We start from the raw sequence: 8,535 nt of genomic DNA, 5'->3' as shown, positions 1-8,535 counted from the left end.
GGAATTTTGAAAGCAGGGAGCACACTAGAGGTAATGGAAGAGGTGGGGGGAGGGGGTAAGAATTAGATCTAGAAATATATATATATACTAGAGGAATACCCGGCTTCGCCGGGGTGAATCGAGAGACAGAGACAGACAGCGTGGCGGTTCACCACAATCACCTTTGAAGGCGAAGTCCTGTCAAACGGGATTGAGAATTTTAGAGCTTATTTCTTAGCCCTATATGTATCTGTTATGTCTTCTCAAATGCCAGAACATACAGACAGACAAAAGCCGCTAGACCCCATCACAAACAGAACTCTACAATCCACAGGTGTGCCCACACACACACACAAACACACACACACACAGAAGCCGTATATATATATATGTATATCTATATCTATAAATATATAGAGATAGAGGACAGTGTATTTTCGCGTGGCTATAAATTGATTCGACCTTTTCACTTTTACAGTAAGGACAACTTACGGGTACATGCAAGGAAAGCCCACAACTTCTAAGGCGAACAACTCTGCAGAGTCTGCTGTGAAGGGCGACGGTAGTCTCCCTGTCACAATCGACCCCCTTTGAATGAACTTAAATTCCTCCCAGGTGGAATGGGAACAGCACGAAAATGATTCAGTGACCAAAACACCACAATCACCTTTGAAGGCGAAGTCCACTCAAACGGGATTGAGAATAACTGTAATGGCTTCTCGAAGGAAGGCCTGAACATACTGAGACACCAAAGCCGCTAGACCACATCACAAACAGAACTCTACAATCCACAGGTGTTGCCCACACACACACACAAACACACACACACACACACACACAGAAGCCGTATATATATATGTATATCTATATCTATAAATATATAGAGATAGATGACAGTGTATTTTTCGCGTGGCTATAAATTGATTCGACCTTTTCACTTTTACAGTAAGGACAACTTACGGGTACATGCAAGGAAAGCCCACAACTTCTAAGGCGAACAACTCTGCAGAGTCTGCTGTGAAGGGCGACGGTAGTCTCATAACTCATAACTCATAACATTTTATTGATCCAACAAAGGAAATTAAATTGGTCATCAGCACATATAGGTCATTAATTAATAATTATAAAAGAAGAAGAGAAGAAAATTTATAAAACCCATGATAACAAAAAAATATCTAAAGTAATATATGTACAACTACAATACCCTTTTTACTTGCACACTTGACACACCGACACACCAACACACATGCATACATACCTACATACATACCTACATACATACATACATACATACATACATACATACATACATACATACATACATACATACATACATACATACATACATACATTCCATGTTAAAGTGTCACAATCGACCCCCTTTGAATGAACTTAAATCCCTCCCAGGTGGAATGGGAACCGCAGAAATATGATTCAGTGACCAAAACACCACAATCACCTTTGAAGGGGAAGTCCACTCAAACGGGATTGAGAATGACTGTTATGGCTTCTCGAAGGAAGGCCTGAACATACTGAGACATCAAAGCCGCTAGACCACATCACAAACAGAACTCTACAATCCACAGGTGTTGCCCACACACACACACAAACACACACACACACACACACAGAAGCCGTATATATATATGTATATCTATATCTATAAATATATAGAGATATATGACAGTGTATTTTTCGCGTGGCTATAAATTGATTCGACCTTTTCACTTTTACAGTAAGGACAAATTACGGGTGCATTCGTGACATTCTAAAAAGAGTAACGTAGTAACGGGAATATGGATTGACGCCACACGAAGGAAGGGAGATAAACGCTGAAAACACTGGAGAAGATAAGGAAGAGTTACTGGGAATGGATCCAGAGAAAAACAGAGAAAAACCAAAATCGGTTCAGCGCTGCGCGCTGAGAGCACGTGTTGAAATATCTCATCGATGAGGTTGTGTCCGGGGTGTAGCTGAATACGGTCTCCAAATCTAAAAAAAGATCCACCGAGAACTTTGGCTTGGCATCGCGGACACACACACACACACACACACACACACACACACACACACACACACACACACACACACACAGACAGACAGACAGACAGACAGACAGACAGACAGACAGACAGACACTAGTCGTATATATATGACTAAGTGCCAAAAGGTGCTCACAGAACAGAAGACGACTTTGTTTTACAATAAAAATGTTTCTAAAAACGTGTGTCTGCTGAAAATTGGTGTGTGTGTGGATGAATGTGCGAAGAGATAGTGGACATAATTTCGTGTGTCTGACTTGAACGGTTTTGAAGTTATCTTTGTTTAAAGTCAAAAATAACGCCAAAACCGGCCATCTGAAAAAGGACATCGTGATACCTCGTGTTTTGAATATGCCACAGAAAAATAACAAGAAGCACAAATGAATTGCATTTAGTTTGATTGAATGCCTGAAACATCGCTTTACAGACGAGACCAAACGTCAAATCTAAATCTCGAGAGAATTTTTTTTTTTCGATAACCGAATTTTAAGGTGTCGCACGCAAGATGTGTCGTCATCACGGCATACATTTTTCAATCGCAGATATTTACTAAATTTCTTTTTCAAAAACTCTGGAATTGATGTCGACACGTCAAGCGATAACGGTGTATCAAACTGCTGTCTTTCAAGTAATCCAGCAAAGACTGCAGAACTTTTGAACAGCATTTTTGAAAACGATTTGAAAATTTCGTCATATCTTGCGTGCGACAAAATGTTTGGTAATTAACGGTTATTTTCTTTTAAAAACAAAATTTACATGTACAAAGATCTACTTCATCTACGGAACCACGTGACACATTCTGTGTTCAAAATTTGTGAAGAAATCACGAACCACGAATGCGCTATCAAGTGTTGAAATTATGTCGTCAACATCTTTTCAGATCTTGCGTGCGACACCATCTTGCGTTCAACATAAAATGTCACTACCTTATCGAGTTTAATGGGTAAAACTAACTATTTGTTGTCTTAGTTTAATCTTCTTAATTAAAAGCGTAATAAAACCGAACTTCCAAGATGCATTTTAATTGAGATTAGCGAAAGAGCGGGCACGCAAGTCGACCTTAAAGTAAAAGAATGATAACACGAGCGTTTGTCGTGTTGTCTTGCGTGCAACACATTGTCCAAAAAGGAAAACGTATATTTTTCTCAGACGTTTTTTAAGTTGAAACCTTGAAACTTCACACACATTTGGGGTTTAATCGCCCCCATGCATGGTAAAAGTCTTGTTGACCCTTGTCAGATTTCAAGGTCACGGCTGGGTCACATGTGGTTCAGAAAACGGATGAAACATATTTTTTCAGAGATTTTTGAAGCTAGAACCTTCAAACTTCAAACAACGCTTTTGCTTAATGATTGTTCAACATGGAGAATTCAAGGTTGATCCTTGAGAAATGTGAAGGTCATAGCAGGGTCTCGTGTGGATAAAAAAAAAAGGAAATTGTATTGAACTTCAATTTATATAAAACCAAAGTCTGGTTGATCTGTTTTAAGATTTAAGGTCAAATCTGTTATTTAAGGTCAAATCAAATAGAAATTTGTTGATGCTTAAATCTTTGAAACTTCCAACAGGTTTGAGGTTTGACAACTTCTGGACTTTGAAATCTGGTATGGTTGATCCTGGTAATATTAATTGGTCAAAACATCAAGATCAACAATTATAAAATAAGCACTTTCACCAATGTCAAGTGAGCAATAGCAGCAAACGTGAGTCTTATAAAGATTATCACTTTTTGTGTGACCTCAACTTGACCCCTCTGAATGCTCTCAATCATGGAAATTGACCACACTTTGATTATAACCAAACAACATCAAAACTTTGGAATGTGTGAAGTTTTAAAGGTGTTGCTTAAACTGAAGGCGTTCGTGAAAATGACAATTGTATGTGTCTGACTTCAATGCGACCCCGCTGCGACCTTGACGTTTGATTTTATCAACCAGACTTTCATCATGTGTGAATGACTTCAAACACTATAAAACTAGTTGAAGAAATTGACAATTTTTCAAAGTTTAAGCCAGATGGCACTGCTGTGACCTTGAAATTTGACAAACATTAACCAGGCGGTCACCTTTTTTAGAAAATATCCTTAAAGGATCTTTAACCTTACTGTGACCTTGGAATTTGATGAGGTTTAATTTAACTTGCGTAGTGTGCCAAGTTTCAAGGCCCTAGCTTCAAAAACATATGAGAAAACCTCATTGAAAAATGTATATGTTTGACCTCAACGCGACCCTGCTGTGACCTTGACTTTTTCAACCAGACTTTAATCGTGTGTGAACATTATACACTAGAACTGTGCGTATTTTCAAAGCTCGTGCTATAAACACGCTGAATAAATTGAAAATATTCCACATTTGGACCAGATGTGACCCCGCTGTGACCTTGAACTTTGACAAAGATTAACCAGCAGGTCACTTTTAATGAGGTTTTATAAAAATGCTGAAAGTATGTGAAGTATGTAAAGTCTAACTGATCTAGTATTAAAACATGTAAGACGTGACAACGACAATTTTCCAGTTTGCAAAGGAAATTTAACCTCGCTGTGACCTTGAAATTCAATATTGTTTAATGTGATGTGCACCATACCTGGAGGTCATTATACTTTGGTTGTGTGCCAAGTTTCAAAGCCCTAGCTTTAAAAACGTGCGAGATAACCTTAATGCTATGACTCAGTGCCGTTTTGAATGATATAACGAACAAAATTATCGTTATTTGTAAAATCATTTGGGTAAATTTATCTTTTCTTTTCGTAATTGGGTTCCAGCATCTGTTGTCTTAACAAAAATCACAATATCAGTCGTGTTTGTCAACTTTTATTTTTTAGCCCCTTTGTCCGCTTTTCGTGCGCACCTTTTGGCACTTAGTCATATATATATATAGAGATTACAGACACACACCGGCACACCCCCCCTCCCCACACACACACACACACACATGCACACACACCGGCACACACACACACACACAATGGCGGAAAAACTGAGAGATACGCAGGCACTGAGCAGATACAACAAACTATATGCAATGATATTTTTTGCGCAGTAATAATACTATGCGTGTGGATGACATTCGTACGCAATGAGGGTTTGATTCATTGAGCTGCAGCCAGATCAGAGACTGGGAACAAAATGCATGCATGAGAAGTAATATCATGCACCATGTATAAAACCGGATGCGGATATGGTTCAATTCACCGTCTGAATCGGAATCGAGCACTGCAACATAATTATATGTAAGGTTGCTTGTGCTGCCAAAAGTCGCGTGGACTGTAGTGTGGAAATGAAACATCAAAGGCAGGAGAAAAGAAAAGAAAAGCTCGATGTAACAAGCGTATAGAACAGCATGCTGTTGTCAGAAATGTGCATACATGTTGCACGTGTTGCAATGGACTGCAATTCATTGACAATGCTTCTTTTTATATTTAGTCAAGTTTTGACTAAATATTTTAACGTAGAGGGGGGAATCGAGACGAGGGTCGTGGTGTATGTGTGTGCGTCTGTCTGTCTGTCTGTCTGTCTGTCTGTCTGTGTGTGTGTGTGGAGCGATTCAGACCAAACTACTGGACCGATCTTTATGAAATTTTATAAAACGATCCACATTTACGTTCATCTTATTTTCCATTATTTTCTGATTCCAAAAACATATAAATATGTTATATTTGGATTAAAAACAAGCTCTGAAAATTAAATATATAAAAATTATTATCAAAATTAAATTGTCGAAATCAATTTAAAAACACTTTCATCTTATTCCTTGTCGGTTCCTGATTCCAAAAACATATAGATATGATATGTTTGGATTAAAAACACGCTCAGAAAGTTAAAACAAAGAGAGGTACAGAAAAGCGTGCTATCCTTCTTAGCGCAACTACTACCCCGCTCCTCTTGTCAATTTCACTGCCTTTGCCATGAGCGGTGGACTGACGATGCTACGAGTATACGGTCTTGCTGAAAAATGGCATTGCGTTCAGTTTCATTCTGTGAGTTCGACGGCTACTTGACTAAATGTTGTATTTTCGCCTTACGCGACTTGTTTTAAATCTCGGCTTATCTCAAAGTATTTGCTATCATGACAGGAGGTCTGTGTTATTATCATTATAGGAGGTTGAAAGCTCTGCTTTTCTGAAAGCATACGAGGTATGTGTATATATTTTAGAATTAATGTTTATAGGGATTCGTTTGGACTGCCTGGAAATACGGTTCAGCATAACATCAAAGGTAACGTTAAGTTTGTTCAAGGCAGGTCTTTGATAGCAATGAAATGTCAGTCAGAGATTGTATGTGCAGAGGAATTCTTTTCTAGCGTGATTTATTCTTTTTTCTGGAAGTGAAAGGTCTGACAAATTGTAACGCCCTTAGCAGTTAGATTTGTGACTAAATGTAAACTGACGTGAATGGATGGTGCAAAACCTGCCGAGATAGGTTACTGAATAAAAGCTTTTCCTAACGGAATTAAACATGCATGCCTCATCTGGTCAATTTCTGATGACGTGACATGTGACTGAAGTCATTGATCGGCTGCTTGGCGAGTCGTCTTGTCTATACTGCACCAACGGATCATTGTTTGGACGGAAACAAACAGATTTAGGAAAATTAAAAGATCTTGTCTTCATTGCTGTGTTAGACATGTTTCTTTTGAAAAGTGAAAGTAATCTTCTTTCCGGAAATGAATGACACGATTTTCCTTCACAAGCCGATCAGTTTCGCCCAAGCTGATCTGTTAATGTGACATTGTAAAACTGCTTATACAGCTTGCAGTCTCTGCGCCACTGTTATACCTTTCTTATTAGACGTCATCTTTATCGAAAAGGTTGCATCAGTAAGAGAGAACAAAAAAAAGTACTTCGTTGATTGACATATATAGTTGACAGTTCTGCATGCACATATATAATGAAGCCTTGGTCATGATCTGTGACGGCCAACATGGTCGTGTACATGTATCTATAATTCGGCGGAACTTGTAGTTGGTACAATGATCCCTGTGTTATATACACACGTGCCATATATCTCAGTGGGTACAGTCACTGGGTTATAATTTATACACACGTGTCATAATCTCAGTGGGTACAATGATCATGTGTGGAATGGAGAAGGAGAGCAACAGGAAGGGTCGAAGCTCGTTTTAGCAAGTACCAACATTGGCCCGAATTTATCTAAGAAACTTATTGTTACGTGTCTATAAAATCCCCTGGGCACCCCCTTAAAATTGTTTCAAGTACTTTAATAAGAGCCATGCACCTTGAAAGTCGAGGATGAAGGCAGCAGGTATACTCTCCGCCTCTGCACATTACGCGCGGCCAATGCTTTCCCAACCTGGCTAAGTGTGTGGATGTGCACCGCTGCGCAGCAAAGTGCATGGTGGCGCCAGGCGTCGTGCACAGTAGCCGGCAAACATGACGTAACGACTTGAAAGAAGCAGACAGCATGTGCATCCTACAACCTCTTCTGCGAGTCGCCATACATCGTAGATGAAATAAATATTAGGCTGTTGCGTATAGTCAGCCTGTGTGGGCTGCGCGTGTTAAATAGTTCCCTCTTAGTCAGCTTTACTATTAATACACTTGGAACATTTCGGAGTGGGTCGAGTCTTGTGCAGGCTTTGGGTAACAGGATGTAAGGGTAGTCGCAGGACGAAAAACGGAAGCTTACTTAGTTCATGTTCATGGTGATTGATATAAGCAAAATAATGTTTTATCAAACGATCTAAAAGCCATGGCCAGGAGCTGCGTTGACTCCCGCTAGTTTCCTCTCTACTTCCTCACACCACGCAACAGCCCCACTCCTACGATCCCTACCAGTATGATTCCTCACCCTATAATGATATAGTAGGACTTCAGTGTAAGTATAAATTTGTCGTGGATCCTCTCGCTCTGTCTCTGCCCGTCTGTTTGTTTGTGTGTGTGTGTGTGTGTGGGAGAGAGAGAGAGAAAAGAGAGAGAGACTGAGAGTGACAGGGAGAAAGAGTTAAAGAGAGAGAGAGAGAGAGAGAGAGAGAGAGAGAGAGAGAGAGAGAGAGAGAGAGAGAGAGAGAGAGAGAGAGAGAGAATATGTGCTTGCAAGAAAACAACGTTTAATTGTACTCATAAAGGTCAACCTTCTTTGTCAAATAGGGTTCGCTGTCTCTGGTATACAATAGATTATGACTGTACGTTGAGTTCTTATCAATTACTCTTATTTTTTGTGACACTATTATTTGAACCCCCCAAACTGAACAGAATATATAAACATGGACATGCTAACAAAGAGTTTGTTGGCACAGGAATTCCCATAAAAAGATGGATATGTCATCCCCGCCCCTTCCCCCTTTTTACATTATCTCAGGCTGTAGCGTTTACAACTACAACGCTTTAATTCGCTCTGACTTAAATCTTAAACTTGTACATGTATTCGCAGTTTCAGTGGTCGTCAGTTTATCACTCTGCAAAAATCGACGCGTATTTCCAAACATTTCCTTTACTCGTGTAGCAGTTATAATTTATTTTATTTTGTCGGGCATAAAATCCATTTTTGGCAGGTAG

The 8,535-nt window shown here is 39.4% G+C and overlaps 1 protein-coding gene across 6 annotated transcripts in view; it reads left to right on the top strand.

The window, feature by feature from the left end:
• LOC138955311 (netrin receptor UNC5C-like) overlaps positions 1–8,535 on the top strand; it is a 508,460-nt gene that overhangs the window by 261,242 nt on the left and 238,683 nt on the right. The gene's annotated exons all lie outside the window — the stretch shown is intronic.

Source organism: Littorina saxatilis, linkage group LG2 (genome assembly GCF_037325665.1).
Source record: "Littorina saxatilis isolate snail1 linkage group LG2, US_GU_Lsax_2.0, whole genome shotgun sequence".
NCBI classification, from domain to species: Eukaryota; Metazoa; Mollusca; class Gastropoda; order Littorinimorpha; family Littorinidae; genus Littorina; species Littorina saxatilis.
This window is presented reverse-complemented; position numbering and strand designations above follow the sequence as displayed.